Genomic DNA, 21,251 nt, shown 5'->3' with positions numbered 1-21,251 from the left:
ATTTCTATATATTAGCAATAAACTATTAAAAATATAAAAATACCATTTATAATAACACTAGAACTATGAAAACTTAGAGATAAATCTGTCAAAAGATACGCAAGGCCTATACACTGAAAAATACAAACATTTCTGAGAGAAATTACAGAACACCTGTGTACATGGAGATGTATACCATATTCATAGATTGAAAGACTCAATATTTAAAAAATTTTTTTTTTTTTCAACGTTTATTTATTTTTGGGATAGAGAGAGACAGAGCATGAACGGGGGAGGGGCAGAGAGAGAGGGAGACACAGAATTGGAAACAGGCTCCAGGCTCTGAGCCATCAGCCCAGAGCCTGACGCGGGGCTCGAACTCACGGACCGCGAGATCGTGACCTGGCTGAAGTCGGACGCTTAACCGACTGCGCCACCCAGGCGCCCCGAAAGACTCAATATTTTTAAGGTTTGATGTAGATTGATCTATAGATCCCTTACAATTCCAGTCAAAATCTCAGCAGGCTTTGTTTTTTGTTTTTGTTGAAATTGACAAACTGATTCTAAAATTCATTTGGAAATGCAAAGCATATAGCAAAGACCACTTTGAGAAAAAAGAACAAAGTTGGAGGATTTAAATTATCTGATTTTAAGCTTATTATAAAGCTATGGTAATCAGGACTATGTGGTATCAATGTCATGATAGATAAATCAATGAATAGAATAGATTCCATAAATAAGCCCACATTTATATAATCAACTGATTTCCCACTAAGTGGCAAAGGCAGTTCAATGGAGAAAATATAATCTTTTCAACAAATGGCTGAAAAAAATGGATAGCTATAGCAAAAAATTAACTTTAACTCATCGCTTGCAATATATATAAAAATTAATGTAGCATAGATCATCATAAGTTTAAATTTTAGAACTATGAAACTTATAGAGAAAAAGTAGACAAAATCTGTAGGACCTTGGGTTAGGCAAAGATTTCTTAGATATGACACTAAAAATAAATAAAAATAGCTAAGTTAAACTTTGTCAAAAATAAGAATCTCTGCTTTTGAAACATGCTTTTAAGTCAATGAAAAGATTCCAGCCACAGATTGGAAGAAAATATTCACAAATCACATATCTGAAAAGACACATCCAAAGTATGTAAAAAACTTGAAACACTTATTAGTAAGAGAATGAGAAACCCAATTTTTAAAAATGGGCAAAAGATTTGAATTGACACTTTACTAAAAAAATACATGGATGACATATGCTTATGAAAGGATGTTCAACTTCATTAGTCATTAGACAAAAGCAAATTAACCTACATGAGATCTTTTAGATCTCTAGAATGTCTTTTAGATATTTAGAATGTCCAATAAGTTTTGGTGAGAATATGGAGAATCTAGAACTTTCACTCACTGTTGGTGGGAATGTAAAGTGGAACAAACACTTTGAAAAACAATTTGTCAGTTTTCTTAAAAAGTTAAATATAGATCTATCATAATGAGAGCCATTCACTCGTAGGTATTAATCGAAACAAAAGCGTATGCCCATACAAAGGCTTGTACAACTATGTCGATAGCTTCGATATAGCCAGAAACTGGAAACAACCTAAAAGTCCAACAACGTGTGAATGGATAAACACATGGTGCAATATCCACATAATGGACTACTACTCAGTAATAAAAAAGGAATGAACTATTGATACACTCAGCAACATGGATGAATCCAGAAATGATTAAGCTGGATTTCTAACCCCCTCCAAAGCACATAGTATATGATTACGTTTATATACAACTCCATAAAGTGCAAACTAATCTATAGTGACCAAAAGCAGATCTATGGTTATGTAAGGAATAGTTACAGTAGACTGCCTGTCAAGAGGGATTACCAACGGGCCGAAGGAAATTTTTGGGGGTGAGGGCTATGTTCACTCTTGATTGGGGTTTGAGGACTGAGAAGGCCGGACACTCAGATGGCCGGCACAGGTGATGAGGACGTGGCTAAGGCTAGAGCAGCGCAACAAGCAACTTGCCAGCGCACCAACCACCAGGCCATCGCTACCTCCCAGCCTGCCCCGCGTTATCAGGCGCAGGCGCAGAGAGGTGGGCGGAGGAAGGGTCTGGCCCCAAGGGCCTGTGGGTGTGATTTGGCTGTCAACCCCGCCCCGGCCGTGGCCACACCCCTCTCCCCGCCTCCTGGCTCGGGACGCCCCAGGCGAGGTGCTGCTGCGGTCGGTTGGGAAGCTTTTTGGTGGCAGGTGAGTGAGGTGCAGCGTCGGCGCCCGGCGTTATTTGCACCGGCTTGTCTGCCGGAGGGGAAGGCGGGAAGTTGTGGGTACAGAGTGGGTTGATCTTCCCCCGTTCCTCTGCTCTCTTAGGACAAGAGTCCTGTCGGGAGTGGGACGACTACCCACGGGACGCTCCCTGCATCCTCGCGTGGGCTTCAGGGGCACTGTTGCAAAACAGATGCAGCACCTGAGTGGTTTTCTTCCTGGGAGGGGAGTTTTCGGTTTAAATACGGCTTCCTTCCCGAGCTTTCTTTAAAAATAAAAAGAAAGTCCTCAGCCCCGTCTAGTAATGAGAGTTCTTAGGGGCGGCCCCATTAGATGGCCAAAATAAAGGTGTGTTTTCGAAGTTTTTCGTGATGCAAAACAAAATAAAATATATTTTTATAAAAATATTGTTCTACTCAGTTTCATTTGTGAAGACCTCCTTAAAATGTAATATATGCGTGCCAATATAGTATGTGAGTGCTTGAGGCAACTGAGGCACAGATAGGCAATTTTGCCTCCCAAAGATTTCACACCTATTACTTGGCAGAGTCAAGATCAGAATCTCATTATTCTGGCTTCAGAGCTTGTGCTCTTGACTATATGATATTGCCCCCTGGCCGCTTTCTTGTCAAACTGTGGGTAGGTATTTACTTCAATTGCCTTTTTCATTTCTAATTTTTTTTTTTTTTTAAGAATAAAATGGCTAGATCCTGGATACTAATTTGCCTCACTAATAAGTGGGGCAAAAGTTACCCAGGGAGGGGTGCCTGGGTGGCTCAGTCTGTTAAGCCTCTGACTCTTGGTTTCAGCTCAAGTCATGATCTCAGGGTTCATGAGTTCAAGTGCCTAGTCTGGCTCCGCACTGTCCGTGAGAGCCTGCTTGGGATTCTGTCTCTCTCTCGCTCTCTCTCTGCCCCTCCCCCACTTGCTCTGTCTCTTATTAATTAATTAATTAATTAAATAAACTTAAAAATTAAAAATAACATTAAAAAAAAGTTACCCAGGATAATCTGATGTGTCCCATTCATACCTGAACTTGAATGACATCAGTTAGGAAATTGTTATTTTACTCATAATCAAGTTATGAAAAACATATTTATGACTCAAAACACTCCTTGTTTCATTTTAGTCTCAAAGTAATCGAATCTATATAGGAGAACACCTGCGGTTTTATGATAATTTCCATTCTTTAGAGATACAGTGTCTCCCCTTAATGAGGAGGGCCATCTTCACTTCTGCTGGCCCCTCAGTCCTCTCCTGGGCTGCACAGTAGCTGCTAGTCAGCTGAATAGACTCAAAAACAGCCATGACTCACGAGTGCTTGGCAGGCTGCTAATTTTTGTTTTCCTACCGTAGCAATTGTTAAACACACAGGAACAAGAATAAAAACTCAATAGATGACAAACCAAAGCACAGATTTCCCTTACAAAATGGCAGTGCAGCTTTTCTTCTGTGTAGGCAAAACATTTTAAGTGGACTTTAGAGGTTGTGGTTATGTGGCATCTCAGTGGTACATGTTCTGCATAAATAGATGTACAGTTTTACAGGTGACATTTCTCTTTCCTTCCTGTCTGGTCATTTAATGGTTTTGTAGTTGCCATCACATGTCCTCTGTCTGCCTCCAGCCCGGAATCAGATCTTATGATACTTGGCTGCCCTTGTTCTGTGATCATATTGGGGAATCTTGGATCCAGCTTGGGTTGAGTCCTCTGTTCTTCACCTCCCCAGACCCACAGCCTTCTGTGAAGACAGGGCACCCAGCCCCAATTGGCAGCTGTCTTTTTCAGCTTCCTTTTCTTTCTTTCTTTTTTTTTTTTTTTGTTTCAGTCTGCAGAATTTTTTTTTCATAATTTAACTTTATTTTTTATTTTTATTTTTATTTATTTATTTATTTTTAATTTACATCCAAATTAGTTAGTATAAGTGAAGCAGTGATTTCAGGAGTAGATTCCTTAATGCCCCTTACCCATTTAGCCCATCCCCCCCCCACACACAACCCCTCCAGCAACCCTCAGTTTGTTCTCCATATTTATGAGTCTCTTTTGTTTTGTCCCCCTCCCTGTTTTTATATTATTTTTGTTTTTCTTCCCTTATGTTCATCTGTTTTGTCTCTTAGAGTCCTCATATGAGTGAGCTCATATGATTTTTGTCTTTCTCTGACTGACTAATTTCACTTAGCATAATACCCTCCAGTTCCATCCACGTAGTTGCAAATGGCAAGATTTCCTTCTTTTTGATTGCCGAGTAATACTCCATTGTATATGTATACCACATCTTCTTTATCCATTCATCCATCGATGGACATTTGGGCTCTTTCCATACTTTGTCTATTGTTGATACTGCTGCTATAAACATGGAGGTGCATGTGTCCCTTCGAAACAGCACACCTATATCCCTGGGTAAATACCTAGTAGTGCAATTGCTAGGTCGTAGGGTAGTTCTATTTTTAGTTTTTTGAGGACCCTCCATACTGTTTTCCAGAGTGGCTGCACCAGCTTGCATTCCCGCCAACAATGCAAAAGAGATCCTCTTTCTCCGCATCCTCGCCAACATCTGTTGTTGCCTGAGTTGTTAATGTTAGCCATTCTGACAGGTGTGAGGTGGTATCTCATTGTGGTTTTGATTTGTATTTCCCTGATGATGAGTGATGTTGAGCATTTTTTTCAGCTTCTTTTTAAGAAAAAGAGCTTTCTTGCAGAAAGCAAGACTCCTTTGTCCCAAAGGAACTGAATTCCTGGTTGTCAGTGCTGGGACCTGTCCCTAATCCAGTAGGCCTGGGGCTGCCCTCTTGCCACCACTGTGTATATCTGTACCTTGTCCACTGAGATGATTTTCTTATTCTTGAGCCTAACTGGCTTACTGTTTTTCTCTTTTTATATTTTATCACTCACTCTAGGCTCTCAGAGGAGAGGAACTGTCCGTTTTGTTCATCACTGTATCTTTAGCATTCAGAATGGAACCTGACACATGGTAGGTATCCAGTAAATATTCATTGAATAAATAGATGAACAAAATGCTTTGTTTTGAAAAAGGATGTGTTAAAGTGTAAACTTAGGAGTCATCCAGAAGTGGAATTTGACATGTTCTCCTGGATATGCATTCTGAAGAGCAAAATATGGCAGTGTTCCAATATTAATCTCTAGTTGTCTTCGTCTCTCATTTAAAACCACATACAAACTTTCTAGTCTTATCTTTGTTTCATATCTAATAGCTTTACTTTATAATTTCGTCAAGACATGAAAAGAATAATTAGATCATTTTCATTAGCAACATATTTCTGTAGAATGGAGAATTCTATTTAAAGCTGCTAATTTTATCAGGTCTTTATTGTACTAGTTATCAATTTCTGGGTAACAAATTACCCCACAGCTCAGTGAGTTAAAACAACAGTCATTTTCTCATAGTTTTGTGGGACAGGAATTCAGACAGAACACAGTAAGGAAGATTTATTTATACTTATTTTTATGTGAGACCTCATCTGGGGGCTGGCTGGGCATGTCTGTCCTCTCGTGCGGTCTCAGGACCTCCCTACATGTGTCTCCAGCAAGGGGGCCTTAGGGTAGTTGGAATTCTTACATGGTGGCTGACGGCTCCAAGAGAGGCTGTTTCAAGACTCAAGAAACGGAAGCTGCTTGTTTCTTAAGGTCCGGGACTATGACTGGCATAGCATCACTCTTGTATTCTGCTGGTCAGAGCAGTTAGAGAACTTGGCCAAATTTAAGGGACAGTGACACCTCTAATGGTAGCAGTACCACTTTCTGGCCATCTTTAGTCCAACACATTGACTATAGAAAAAAATATCTTTGTTACAAGGCATCTCATAACCTGCCATGCTCTGGACCTTTCTTTTGTAAATAGCATCCCCAACAAAAGCAGTTCAATTTTGCTCAAACACATTCAGTGAGGTGAAAGTAAGCCTTTGGTTTGATCTTAAACCAGCCGCTAACGCCAGCTTTGAGATCAAGTGAATCATAAAAATGGACAGTTGATTTGACCACTAAGAGCCCTCATTTTATAGCTAATCTTTTTGAAGTTTGTACAGAACCTCAGTTAAAGCAACAGTTATGGTGATACCCAAGGAAAGTGGGAATCTCCGGGATGCTGAAAATCCAAATCATGCATGATGCCAATGTGTTGGATGTAAATCCTCCAAGTTGCATTTGAAGTAGAGAAAACCAGCTAAGAGGCAACAGCTGTAATCTGTGGAGAGGAGACGTAGTCCTGACATTATAACAAGGCAGCTAGTTAACAGCAGTGGGTGCTGTTGAGGCTGAATGGACAGGACTTTTGCACCTGGGTGTGGGAGAGGAAGGGATATCTGGTACCTCCACACGTTGAGTCTTGGTGGCTGGAGATGGGGACTCCTCTCCCTGAGGCAGGGAGGGAGGATGAGCATGTGTTACTGAACTGAGATGATTATGAAGTCCAAGATATCCCACTTCAACCGGAAACATGAACGCATAATTCGCAGATAGGAAACCAGAATGGTCAGGCCTCTGTTTGGGGACTAGATGACTTCATTTTTTAAAAATTGTATTTATTTTTGAGACAGACAGAGAGAGAGCACGCACAAGTGGGGGAGGGACAGAGAGAGTGAGGGAGACACAGAATCCGAAGCAGGCTGTAGGCTCTGAGCTGTCAGCACAGAGCCCAACATGGGGCTTGAACCCATGAACCGTGAGATGATGACCTGAGCCAAAGGTTAACCTGAGATGACGGTTAACCGACTGAGCCACCCAGACGCCCCAGGGACTAGATGACTTCAGACATTACATTCCCTGGGTGTGTTCCTAGACTAGACCAGGTAGCACTTGGCCTATTGTTCCGCTAGGAGTTTAGATATTCTTTTACAGGTAGCATAAATCTATCAAAGAGCGTTTAATGAGGGAGTGAATTTTAGGAAGGGTTATGAATTTTAGGAAGGTCACTCTTTTGGCATTGTAGAGAAAGAATTAAGAAATGGTAAGTCCAGTTATAAATCTATTTCACCAGTCCAGGGGTGTGAACTAAGCCTGGGTCATTAGTAGTGAATATGAAGGGGCAGATTTGAGAGCGTGAAACTCTAAAGGGTTTGGTAATAGAGCAGATGAAGAGGAAGAGGGAAGTCTAGAATGGGTTGGACTTGAAGACTATTAAATAAATGGTGATGTGCTAACTAAGATAAAAAATAGGAGGAAAAGGGAAAGAAGAATGAGGCTTGATTATTTATGTTAATCAGGGTATAATTTACATATAGTGAAATGCATAGATCTCAAGCGTACAGTTCAACCGATTGGACAAATGCATGTATCTGTGTAAGTCATAGCTCTGTCAAGATATAAGACATTTCCATCACCCCCAAAGAGTTTCCTGTTGCTTCTTCCCAGTGAGTCCCCTGTCCAGAAGCAACCGTTCCTCTGATTTCTCTCATCAAAGGTATGAGTTTTGCCCATACCTTCTAGGTACTACTCTGTGTCTTGCTTTTCTCACTGAGTGTAATGTTGCTGAGATCACTCTGTTTTTTTTATTTTTTTATTTTTTTCAACGTTTATTTATTTTTGGGACAGAGAGAGACAGAGCATGAACGGGGAGGAGCAGAGAGAGAGGGAGACACAGAATCGGAAACAGGCTCCAGGCTCTGAGCCATCAGCCCAGAGCCTGATGCGGGGCTCGAACTCACGGACCGCGAGATCGTGACCTGGCTGAAGTCGGACGCTTAACCGACTGCGCCACCCAGGCGCCCCAAGATCACTCTGTTTTTATGTGTATCAGTAATTCATTCCACTTTGTTGCTGGGTAGTTTTCTCTTACGTGACTATGCTACGGTTTATCTCTTTGCCTATGGACACCGGGGCCATTTTGAATTTTGTCACTGATATAAATAAAACTCCTATGAACATTCTCGTACAAGGCTTTCCATCGACGTACGTTTTTATTTTTCCTTGGATAAATACCTAGGAGCGGGATTGCTGAGTTTTAAGTTAAGAAAGTGCCTAGGAGTGTTTGTGTGCCGTTTTACACTCTACCAGCAGAATGTCAGAGTTCTGGTTGTTTCTCATATTCACCAACGCTTGGTGTTGTGGGTTTTTTTGCATATCATCCCTGCAACAGGGGCCATGCTGCTCTTTTCTGTATTGTTCCAGTTTTAGCACATGTGCTGCCGAGGCGAGCACGTCAGCCTTCTTCGTATTAACTATTCTGATGGGTGTATGGAGGTATCTCATTGTGGTTAATTTGCATTCTGCTGATGATTTATGATGTTGAGACCATTTTCATGTGCTCACTGGCCTTTCATATGGTTTTTGTTAATTGTCTATTCAAGCCCTTTATTACTAACTTGTAGAAGCTCTTTATGTATCCTAGATACAAATCTTTTGTCAGATACATATATGTACTGAGAATATTGACTCCAAACTGCAGCTTTCCAATTAATATTCTTTTAAAAAATATTTTTAATCTGGGGCGCCTGGGTGGCTCGGTTGGTTAAGCGTCCAACCACTTCACTCAGGTCACGATCTCATGGTTTGTGGGTTCAGGCCCCGCATCGGGCTCTGTGCTGACAGCTCAGAGCCTGGAGCCTGCTTCGGATTCTGTGTCTCCCTCTCTCTCTGCCCCTTCCCTGCTCATGCTCTGTCTCTCTCTGTCTCAAAAATGAATAAACACTAAAAAAAAAATTAATTTTAGAGAGGGGGGTGGTGTAGAGAGAGACAGGGAGAGAATCCCAAGCAGGCTCCACACTCCGTGCAGAGCCTGACATGGGGCTCAGTCCCATAACCCTGAGATCATGGCCTGAGCCAAAATCAGGAGTCAGACACTCAACCAACTGAGCCACCCAGGCACCCACTTAGTAGTATTTAGGTACCCCGGCAATTAATATTCTTAGTAGAGTATTAAATCCTGTGTCCTGGGAAGGTGATTGTAAGTGGATAAACTCTCCCTTCTTCAATTTATATATTCTAGTCCTCTTGATCAAACAAACACTCTAGAATCCAATCTTATAGGTGCTCTCCTGGCTTTTGCTGGCACATGCTAGCTCCCTTTGGGGTACAGTCCCTTTCCTTCCTTATCAGGCCCTATGGGTTATATTGTGGGTCAATCCTAATTTTAAGATTCAGTCACCATTTGGAGATTAAACTCCTGGTGGTTAGGAAGGACAGGTCCTGAGGGTCCACATCCCTGCAGAGATGGGAGTAGGTGGGTGAGTGTTGTCTTGTGGGGGAGCAGCCTCTGTGTGATCTCCACAAGGGGGAGATGAGAGGTTAGCTCTTAATGGGAGGGGGTGAGCTCCTTCTGTAGGCTCAAAGGGCTCAGAGGAATCTGGGTATTCAAGTTTTTCAAGGACATCAATCCAGATAATTCATTCCATTTCTTCTCACTGGGCCCTGACCTAGGTGCAGCAGACCTCCTTCGTTGGGAATGTATCTTTCCGTGGAGTTTGGCTCCTGTGACCATTAAGTCTTGGGACTGGTCCCCGGCTCCTCTGCCTTCCCACAGAGCAGATGAGAGCCTGTTTGTTTACTCCTAAGGAGGCCGTGGTGGTTTTGAGATATGTCTACACGTTCTTTGATACTCTTCCCTTCAGGAGGTGGGGCCAAACTGAATAACCGGCTTGCCAGTTTCTCTTTTAAGTAAAAATGACATTCTATCAAAAGAGCGGCTAGGTCCGCTTAGAACTCAAATGATCACACACATGCTTTTCCTCAAGATAACCATTGTACTTCAGTATGTCACAGAAGTGCTTCCCGCATACCTCATACGTCATCTCATAGTACGTATTATATTAAAATGGTTTTTTAAAAGATTTGATTTTTTAAAAAATGTTTATTTTTGAGAGAGAGAGGGAGAGAGCATGTGCACGCATGTGTGCACACACAGGGGAAGGACAGAGAGAGAATCCCAAGTAGGCTCCCTGCTGTCAGCTGGGAGGCCAGCATGGGGCTCACGAACCATGAGATCAAGACCTGAGCCTAAATCAAGAGTCAGTTGCTTGGGGCGCCCGGGTGACTCAGTTGGTTAGGACTCTGACTTTGGCTCAGGTCATGATCTTGTGGTTCATGAGTTCGAGCCCCACATAGGACTCTGTGCTGACAGCTCAGAGCCTAGAGCCTGCTTTGGATTCTTTGTCTCCCTCTGTCTCTACCCCTCCCTCACCTTCTCTCTCTCTCTCTCTCTCTGTCTCAAAAAATGAATAAACATTGAAAAAAAAAAAAGTCAGACACTTAACTGACTGAGCCACCCAGGCACCCCTTATATTAAAATGTTAAGAAGATTTATATTCAAGGGCAAGATTTAGGAGCATTAATAATATTTACTGCTTCATCAAGACAGGCGCCTCTTATATTAAAATGTTAAGAAGATGTATATTCAAGAGCAAGATTTAGGAACATTAATAATATTTACTGTTTCATCAAGAACATTCTTGATGAGTAAAACTGGCCCTGCCTCCCAGGCCCCATTGTGAGGGCAGGGCTGTGAAGAATACAATGACTCTGACAGTTTGGTGCTGCAGCCTTGATTTGTGCTAGGACATCAGCTCCCCTCTGGTCACATCTGCTCCCCTGCACCTGGGGGAGCAGATAACTGCTATCCTAACTTCTCATGTGCTAGATAAAGTTTTGCCTGCTTTTGAACTTCATATAAATGAAACCACAGAATACGTACTTTTTCGTGCCCAGCTTCTTTTGCTCAACATTATGTTTGTGAGATTCATATGTGTGTGTTGTTGCAGTTTATCCATTCTTATTACTATTTATAATTTCCTCGTATAAATCTTTGTCCCTTCTGTGACCATCGTTCCACTTGGGGTGAGCAAAGCATAATGTGTAGAGAAGGTGAATCACTATGTTGTGCACCTGCAACTAATGCAACATTGTATACCAACTATACTCAAATAAAAAAATTAAAGAATACATGCATGTTTCTGTTGGTATTTACCCAGGAGTAGAACGGCTAGGTTGTAAAACACGTGTAAATTCAGCTTCAGCAACTGCTGGTTGCTTTCCTATGATGTTCTTTTTTTTTCTTTTTGAAATAATAAAATTAGATTGGAGAAACAACTTTGATTTATGTATAACAAAATAAGAGCTGTGAAAATGTGTATTAGGTTGGGGAGGCAGTTTGGGGCTACATTGTTCAGAGCCTGAAAGCCATGTGAAGGTCAGGTGGGCTGGGAAGTACAATGAAGAAGGGGCTGGGTTTCAATCCTGGGTCCACTGCTTACACTCTATATCACCTTGGCCAAGTGACTTAACCTTCTTCAACCTTAGTTTCCTCATCTGTAAAATGGGGATAGTACTCACATACAAGGGTTGTTTTGAAGAGTAAATGAATAATGTATGAAAACTTTTTTTAATGTTTTGATTTATTTTTGAAAGTGCAAGTAGGGGAAGGACAGAGAGGGGGGCAGAGGATCCAAAGAGGGCTCTGTGCTGATGGCAGCGAGCTCAATGTGGGGCTCTAACTCAGGAACTGTGAAATCATGATCTGAGCCGAAGTCCTATGCTCAACTGACCGAGCTACCCAGGTGCCCCTATGAACATTTCTTAGAAGAGGGCCTGGTACCTAAGACACCCCAAAAATATTATTTTCTTTCCTTTCATTAGTTTCTTACCTTTTATTTGAAGGTATTAGGAGATTGATAATATTTGAGCAGGAAGATATATCCTTAACTGTATATCCTTTAAAGTGTTTAAGAAAATAAAGGTAAGTCTGAGACTGAACCATTAGAGGCACAATCTTGGAGTTTTCTGCTGGTGGGTATATTTTATGCCAAGCACAGAAAGGGAGTGAGTGTTTCTCAGCTTCTTTTTCAAGATGCTGTTTTGCAGAATACACAGACTCACCCGCGTATTTACAGTGCTTTGAAGGGTAGAGACAACTCACTGCCCTCACCTGACAACAGAATCTATCACAGAGGATGAAGCCCTACAAGGTAAAGAGTAGAGACCAAGATGCAAATAATTGGTCTTTGTCTCAGCTGCAAAGACATGACCATTGCCATCACAGCCAAAAAAAAAAAAAAAAAAAAAAAGAAGAAAAGGCAAAAAGTAAAGGGATCTGAAGCCTCAAAGTCCAAGCACCTAACATTGTGAACGTTGATGTCGGGTACAAGAGAGGGTAGGGAACAGCATCGGATCTTACGTTATACTCACAGATGTTGTAAAAGAATAAGCAGATGGACCTGACTGGAACAAAATGAGGTGACGTAGTAACGCAGGTGTTTTGTCTGGAGGTAAGGGAGGAGTAAGCCAACTAGAGGGCGTCTCCTGCTTGCCCAGTGGCTATGGGCTGAGTAAAGACTTATCTTCTTTAACCTCATTGAGACACAGAGCTTGAATAAGTCGGCCTGCAGTTTGGTTATCTGTGATCTCTTCCAACTAAACAAGGTACGTGCAGCAGTGAACATCCTGGAGATATCCATCCAGGCGCTGTTGTTTGGGGGGTAACTCTGTTCTCAAAGCTTATGTTAAAAAATGGAAAATTCCCTACAGGGAAGGCTGAGTGGATTAGCGACGGTTTCCTCTCATCCTTCAGTCTCCTACCTTGCCAGAATAATCTTCCTAAAATACCACATTGATCATAGGAAGGCCCTCCATTAAACCTTGAAGTAGCTCTCATTGGCTGTAAAATAAATCTCATCCTGGCATTAATGGTCCTCAATGAGTTGAGTCCATTCTGCTCTGAGCCTTCTTTCTGATTACTCACTAAACCACACTCTCTTCTTTAGCAAAATGAGATTATTGGAGCTTTCACGACTTTTTCAGTTTTTGTGCTTTAATGAATCCTACTCATTCTTCAAGGGCTAATTCACATTCATTTTCTGTCTTCTCTGATGTTTTTTCTTTCCAGTCCAACTTCAAGTGTTTTCCTTCCTGAGAATTTCTATAGCAAATAATTTGTTCATATTTAACAGCTAATCTTGTGGCACCATGTGATGGTAGTTTATGTTAGGCTGTTATTTATATTTTTTCTGTTTACTTCTTTATTATTATTTTCTAACTCCATTCAATTTGTGAACTCCTGTCCCTGGTATGAAGTTACACTAAAAAAAAAAAAAAAAAATCAAAGGGCATCTGGGTGGCTCAGTCAGTTAAGCGACCAACTCTTGATTTTGGCTCAGGTCACGATCTCAGGGTAATGAGATGAGGCCCTGAGTCAGGCTCTGCACTGAGCTTGGAGCCTGCTTGGGATTCTCCCTCTCCTCCTCTCTGCCCTTCCCCCTCAAAATAAATAAATAAAGCTAAAAATCGTTTTTATTTTTTTTTTAAATTTTTTTTTTCAACGTTTATTTATTTTTGGGACAGAGAGAGACAGAGCATGAACGGGGGAGGGGCAGAGAGAGAGGGAGACACAGAATCGGAAACAGGCTCCAGGCTCCGAGCCATCAGCCCAGAGCCTGACGCGGGGCCCGAACTCACGGACCGCGAGATCATGACCTGGCTGAAGTCGGACGCTCAACCGACTGCGCCACCCAGGAGCCCCCTAAAAATCGTTTTTAAACAATTAAGTTGCTTTTCATGTAAGCAAAATGATTTTATATGAAGCAAATGATTTGCAAGTACTAGGCCCTTAATAAGGGTGTGTGTGTGTGTGTGTGTGTGTGTGTGTGTGTGTGTGTGTGTTTTAATATAAGTATAAATGAAGATAAAGAGAACTATATACCATAAAACATCAAGGATATCTTACAAAACAAGATTTTCATAAGCAGAAAATAGAACTGGATTTTCCTGGGGCCAGACATGATGTGCTGATGCACAGAACTGAGGATGCTATGTCTTCTGGAAGACCAGTCTTCTAGGAAAACTGTAACATTGGGTAGATTTCTTGATCCAACCAGGAGTCTCAAAGGTGTATTGCTTTCTCATGCCCCCTAGGACTGTAAGTCCTACACATGCTGTAAGTTTTGAATAAGTCTTGTGCCCAAGAAATCTTTCATTTCATTTCATTTTTATGGCATGCCTGCTACGTTCCAGACACTGAAGCAGGTGTTGGTGACAAGACGGACAAAGTCCCTACCCTTGTAGAACATGTGTTATGGAAGATATGTTCAAAATGAATGTATGTCTATTTTGTTAGGTATCGAGGGAGGAAGAAGGAGACAGTATATAAAATAATTTTGGAGGGAAATGATAGGATGATGGGATAGTAACCGGGTGGGGTGGAGTAGGGATAGTGGCCATGAGTTTACTTTAGGGATAGGGTGGTCAACTACTTTTGTCAAATAAATGTGAGGTGAAGAGCCCCCCTGAATTTAGAGCCAAGAAGACCCAGACTCTATCTGGCTCTGCACTTATGACTTCACATAAGACCCTCAGTATCTCTGAACTTTAGTACCTCACTTGTAAAATGAAGATATCGATAATTGCCTTACAGTGTTGTGCAAATTAAGTGAGATGTTGCCTATGGAATGTTATACACACACACACACACACACACACACACACACACACACACAGTGTGTGTGTGTTTTGGTATAACAGTATAAATATATATATGTATTTTTTTATATGTATATATGAAAAAACTAAAATATGATGTTATTCTATTTCTCAAATGACTTCTTGGATTTCATGCAGTGATGGTGATTGTGTACCAACCCTTTGGTGGGAACTTGAAGCAGAGATGTGGGCCATATGAGCTCTGGACCGTTTGGATCTTCTGCTTCTCTCATATCTAAACAAGTATTACTGTTAAAAGCTCATGAACTCAGTTTAGGCAAACTCAATAGTAAGAAGAAAAGTATGAATGAATATTAACAGTGTTTGAAATTTATAAACTAAATTGTATCAACTCCTAGAATTTTCACTTTTGATTCCTGATTATTTTTGATGTTTGAAAGATGACAGCAGTGTGACTTCCATTTGTAGCAGGCAGGTGCTGCCATCTAGTTTTAGAAGTTTGACTGTTGTCTTTGCTCACAGTTGGAACGATGTTTCTGGAGAAACTTTCTGAAATACTAAATAGTGGTTAACATATAGGGTAAAGCTCATTTTTCATTTGTAGCTTGTTACAACCTCGTAGGGTTGATTTACCATTATTTTAATTATGTGGCATGTTTTTCTTTTTAATTTTATTTGTTTATTTTGAGAGAGAGAGTGAGAGCAGGGGAGGGGCAGAGAGAGGGGGAGAGAGAGAATGCCAAGCAGGCTCCATGCTGTCAGCGCAGAGCCTGATGCAGGGCTCGAACGCACAAACTGTGAGACCGTGACCTGAGCCAAAACCAAGAGTCAGACACTTAACTGACTGGGCCACCCAGGTGCCCCAATTGTGTGACATATTTAATATCTTTGGTTTAACTTTTGACTCAACTATTCTAGAACATGGGAAAGTCTGTTTTAGGACAGGAAGGTGTGTGGTGGACTGAATATAGAGTTGTTCACAAAGTGCACTGTTTTGGCCATGGTGATATTACAGACAACTCCAAACACCCAATTTTCAAGTATTTAAAGACCATTTTTAGTTGTGGCTCAGGATGGAAAGGGCAGTTATTGGAGTGGATTAAGTTTTGATCAGAGGCAAGCTTATGAATGACATTCCAGGGTTCCAGAGTGGCCAGCAAGCTCTGGTGGTGGTTTTCTTTTCTTTTCTTTTTTTTAATTTGTTTTTTAATGTTTATTTATGTTTGAGACAAAGAGAGAGAGACAGAGTACGAGCGGGGGAGGGATAGAGAGAGAGAGGGAGACACAGAATCCGAAGCAGGTTCCAGGCTCTGAGCTGTCAGCACAGAGTGACGCGGGGCTCGAACTCACGAGCCATGAGATCATGACCTGAGCCGAAGTCAGACGCTTAACTGACTGAGCCACCCAGGCGCCCCACTGGTGGTGGTTTTCTGCCCCTCTGCCTCACATTGTAGGACTTTCTGTTCCGTACTGTTTTCCTTTAGTTTCTGGGTGACACCAATCTCCTTCCTCTAGGTTCGGCATTCATGCCATTTCTTTGCTGGCAACATTCTTGCCCCTACTCTGGTTTATTTACTTGTTATTTTTTGGAAATTGAAAATGCACAGCAAGGTCAAAGAAGAAAGCAACAATCATTTACACTCCTACCACTTAGAGGACTAGGTCCTGCTAACGTGTTTGCCTGTTTGCTTTAAATATCACTTTTATTTATTTATTTTTTTTTAATTTTTTTTTCAACGTTTTTTATTTATTTTTGGGACAGAGAGAGACAGAGCATGAACGGGGGAGGGGCAGAGAGAGAGGGAGACACAGAATCGGAAACAGGCTCCAGGCTCTGAGCCATCAGCCCAGAGCCCGACGCGGGGCTCGAACTCACTGACCGCGAGATCGTGACCTGGCTGAAGTCGGACGCTTAACCGACTGCGCCACCCAGGCGCCCCATAAAGTAGAATCACTATCAGTTTATGTGATACTGTGATTTATAAGTAATACCTCTTTTGAAAAAGAAATATGTATTTTGTCATTCAGATAGTCAAATATATATTACTGATATATTTGTTTTTTGTCCATGGTTCCTGGATCACAGCTCCCTAAACACTTGGAATTTCCTAAGTGGTGATAGCTTAAAGGTTTTTCTTATACTATGTTAATAAAGTGACTTTCGGAAAGCACCTAAGGATGAGGGCTGGTTGCCAGAAGAAGCATCTGTGTAATTAAAGGCTTGGGACTTTCAGTCTCACCCCAGCCCTCTAGGGAAGGGAGAGGAGCTAAAGGTTGGATCAGTTGCCGGTGACCAATGGTTTCATCAGTCATGCCTATGTAATGAAACCTCCATAAAAACCCAGAAGGATGGGGGCGCCTGGGGCCTAAGTCAGTTAGGCGTCTGACTCTTGGTTTCAGCTCAGGTCACGATCTCGCGGTTTTGTGAGTTCGAGCCCCACGTCGGGCTCTGAGCTGACAGTGTGGAGCCTGCTTGGGATTCTCTGTCTCCTCTCTCTGTGCCTGTCTCCTAGTTGCGCTATCTTTGTCTCTTTCAAAATAAATAAATAAACTAACAAAAATCCCAGAAGGATGGGAGTCCAGGGAGCTTTACTGTTGATGAACGCATGGAAATTTGGGGGAGAGTGACATGCTTTGAGAGGGCATGGAAGCTCTGTGCCCTGTCCCTGCACCTTGCTCTGTGCATCTCCTCTATCCGGCTATTCCTGAGTTCTACCCTTTTATAATAAACTGGTAATCTAGTAACTAAACTGCTTCTCTGAGTTTTGTGGATTGCCCCAACATATTAATCCACCCAAGGCAGGGGTCATTGGAGCCTCTAATCTATAACCTGTTGGTCAGAAGCCTGGGTGATAAACTGGGTTTGCAACTAGTGTCTGAAATTGGGGGTGAGCTCAGTTCTCCAAGAACTTAACCTGTGGAATCTGGTGCCATCCCCGGGTAGAAAGTATCAGAATTGGGGTGCCCGGCTGGCTCAGTCACTTGGGCATCCGACTTCAGCTCAGGTCATGATCTCATGGTTTGTGAGTTCGAGCCCCTCATCAGGCTTTGTGCTGACAGCTCAGAGCCTGGAGCCTGCTTCAGATTCCGTCTCCATCTCTCTGCTCCTCCCCTGTTCGCGCTCACTCACGCTCTCTCAAATATAAAATAAAATAAAAAAAACCATAAAGTATCAGAATAGAGTTGAATTGTGGGACATCCTGCTGGTGTTCCAGAAATTGGTGCCGTAAAGGAATCCCACTCCCACTACAGTGGAAATTGGGTCCCAGAACCTTTTAATTTGATAACAATGTTTGTTTATTCTACAGAGTTCAAATAATACAGAAAATGGCAATGATAAAACTAAAAAAAATATATAACCCTTTCCATTGCCCATCAGCCAGAAATAACCACCATTAAATAAGCATTAAATAAACATCGTTTATTAACATTAAGCTTCTTTTTTTAATTAAAAAATTTTTTTAATTTTTTTTTTTTTTGACAGAAAGAGACAGAGTGCAACTGGGGGAGGGGCAGAGAGAGAGGGAGACACAGAATGTGAAGCAGGATCCAGGCTCTGAGCTGTCAGCACAGAGCCCCACGCGGGGCTCGAACTCACGGACTGTGAGATCAAGACCCGAGCTGAAGTTGGACATTCAGCCAACTGAGTCACCCAAGTGCCCCTCTTGTGTTTTTTCTTTGAAAACCTCTTTTCCATTTGCTGGGTTTTCACAGCAGGGTCACCAATCATCCTATCCCCTAACCTCCATAGCCATCTGTTTCTCTCTAATTGCTTTAATTTCTTTTACTTTTGAGTCTTTGTTCACTGCCATTTCTATAAACCCCCTTTCTCCCATCTGTCATAAATGTGATAATTGGCTGTGTTCTAGTTTGTTGCCATTTCTATTGTATTGACTTGTTCTGTAATGTTTTGGTCCTCAGTTTTAGTAAGCCTGCAATCTTTCTTTTCATACCATTCTGTTGTTTTTCATCTTGTCCTTGAGCATTATTGAATTCTTGTTCTTTCCGACTTGGATTGTGAGAAGCAGCGTGGGGAAGTGTTCCTCTGTTCCTTGAGTTCATTTTCTTCAGGGTGAGTTTTGTAGGCTAAGTTCCTGGGAGTGTGTTTGCGTATTGCATGCTGTTCCCGTTCAACCTGCTCCTGCTTGGGTGACTCTGCACATGCGCAGGCCGGCCCCTCTGCTCCTGAGGTCACTCGGTGAGGTGACTGTTTGACAGTCTTTCTATAGCATCTGGGCAATTTGTTTGCCCCAGGAGCCGCAGAGTGAGAGCTGCACATTTCCTGTGATGTCCAGTTGTTTCTGTGCCTTGAAGGAGTGGTGGATGAAGCTGGTGTGGGGTTTGAGGGGGTGGGGTTTGCTCAGGTGAGGGCTTGACCTGTAAACGTAGTAGAGATGTTATTACTCCCCAGAATGACCTGTAGGGTTAATTCAATTCCTACTAAAATCCCAGCACAGTTTTCTTTCTAGATGTAGATAAGCTTATTCTAAAACTTTCATGGAAAGTCACAGGCTCAAGAATAGCTAAAATGATTTTTTAAACATTTTTTTAATGTTTATTCATTTTTGAGAGAGAGAGAGAGAGAGAGCAAGAGAGAGTGAGTAGGGGAGGCAGAGAGAGAGCGGGGGACAAAGGATCCAAAACAGGCTCTGTGCTGAGAGCAGCAAGCTTGATGTGGGTCTCGAACTCACAAACTGTGAGATCATGACCTGAGCCGAAGTCAGATGCTCAACTGACTGAGCCACCCAGGCACCCTAAAATGTTTTTTAAAAAGAAGAATAATGAGAGCCCCGCATCGGGCTCTGTGCTGACAGCTCAGAGCCTGGAGCCTGTTCCGGATTCTGTCTCCCTTTCTCTCTGCCCCTCCCCTGCTCACACTCTGTCTCTGTCTCTCTCAAAAATAAATACACATTAAAAAAATTTTTTTTAAAAAGAAGAATAATGAAGGAACCACTCTAACCCAATCTTAAGGCCTACTATACAGCTACAGTAAATAAGACAATGTGGAATTGGAGGAGGGATGGACACATAGGTCAGTGGGACAGAATACATAATCCAGAAATACACCCAAACAAACATACTCAATTTGTTTTTGACAAAAGTGCAAAATCAGTTCAATAGAGGAGGCACAGTGTTTCCACAAACAGTGTAGGAACAATTGGACATTCATAGGCAAAAGAAATGAGTCTTGACCTGTAACTCAAAATGGAAAATGCAAAACTATAAAGCTTTTAGGAAAAAGCCACGGGAGAAAATCCTTAGGGTCTAGAACAAGGCAGAAAGTTTCTTAGACTTGTTACCAGAAGCACAATCCATAGAAGGAAAAATTGACAAATTGTACTTCATCAAAATTAAAAACATTTGCTCTGCTAAAGCCCATTTGAAGGGACATGAAAAGACAAGCTGCAGACTAGGGAAAGATATCCAGCAAAGCACTGGTATTTACAATATATAAAGAACCCTCAAAACTAATGTTAAAAAAAAAAAACCAAAAACCAACAACTCTCAGGGCACCTGGCTCAGTCAGTGGAGCGTGTGACTCTTGATCTTGGGATCATGAGTTTGAGCCCCATGTTGGGTGTAGAGTTTACTTAAAAATAAAATCTTTAAAAAAATCTATTATTTTCTGCAACTTCATGTAAACCTACAATTACCTTAAAATGAGAAGTTTAATTGAAAAAAAAAAAAAGAAACTTCATGTCTCCAGAGCATCCTTTTTTCTGATCCTTCCGACTAAGGATCTTAGGTCTTATTGGACCCTGAACTTTTCCTTTGGAGCATTTGTCATGGTTTTGTACTTATTTGAGGGGTTATTAGTTTAATCTCTTGTTTCTCTCACCAGGCTGTGAGCTCTATGCCACTGTATCTCCAGTGCTAAAACAATGCCTGATAGATATTTATTAAATGAATAAGAGTTAATGCCTTGCAGAATTATTGAAGGGCTTTGTATCTGGAAAACACTTTACTTTGAATTTTAATTTTTTAAAAGTAATCTCTATGCCCAATGTGGGGCTTGAACTCATGACCTCGAGATCAGGAGTCACATGCTCTACCAACTGAGCCAGCCAAAAATCCCTGGAAAATATTTTAAATCCATGCCTCCCCAACTTTTCGTTTGAAAAAATGAACACGCATCCTTTTTCCAGGACACTCCTCATACTTTGAGGTTCCTGGCTCAGCCCTGCATCGTCAGCAGCCTCTGTACAACATCTGCCGTTTCTCCGAATTCTCCAAGTTGGACAGCTGCCGAGAAAACCACCCTTTTGGCCTCCTCAGGGCTGAGTTTACCCAGTAATTGGTCTCATTATTCTATGTTGGAGTTTTAGAAAGACAGCATGATGCTGTCATTATTCAATGAATAACAACATCTAAATTGATCCAAGGCTCCATGAAAATGACATTTCTAGGCTTATTTATAACAACCTATTCAAACGTTTTGACTTATTACTAAAACAATTCAAGTGACTTCAACTTCCCAAATGACAAGGTATCTTCAGAAAGTATATGGAGGGGAATCTCTGTGACAGGTAAGACCTTGTAACAAAGTGACTAACTTGACAGTTAGTTTCAGAATTCTCTTTGAATTCCAAGCAGTGTTTGCCTGAGAAAGAGGCAGTTTTGGAGGT

The 21,251-nt window shown here is 41.7% G+C and overlaps 1 long non-coding RNA gene and 1 other non-coding gene across 4 annotated transcripts in view; one reads left to right on the top strand and one right to left on the bottom strand.

Annotated features, from left to right (window-relative positions):
• The first annotated feature begins 2,141 nt into the window (after positions 1-2,141).
• Positions 2,142-21,251, top strand: part of LOC147573519 (uncharacterized) — a 212,039-nt gene continuing 192,929 nt past the window's right edge. For all 3 annotated transcript variants that reach the window (XR_015244845.1, XR_015244843.1, XR_015244844.1), the window contains exons 1-2: positions 2,142-2,233; positions 5,145-5,218. This is a non-coding gene — a long non-coding RNA (uncharacterized LOC147573519). The remainder of the gene's footprint in view (positions 2,234-5,144; positions 5,219-21,251) is intronic.
• On the bottom strand, positions 8,293-8,400 carry LOC112851434 (U6 spliceosomal RNA). The gene has a single exon (XR_003222758.1). It is a non-coding gene; the product is annotated as a U6 spliceosomal RNA (small nuclear RNA).

This window comes from Puma concolor, chromosome E2 (assembly GCF_028749965.1).
Source record: "Puma concolor isolate L17-30 chromosome E2, mPumCon1.1.hap2, whole genome shotgun sequence".
Taxonomy (NCBI): Eukaryota; Metazoa; Chordata; class Mammalia; order Carnivora; family Felidae; genus Puma; species Puma concolor.
This window is presented reverse-complemented; position numbering and strand designations above follow the sequence as displayed.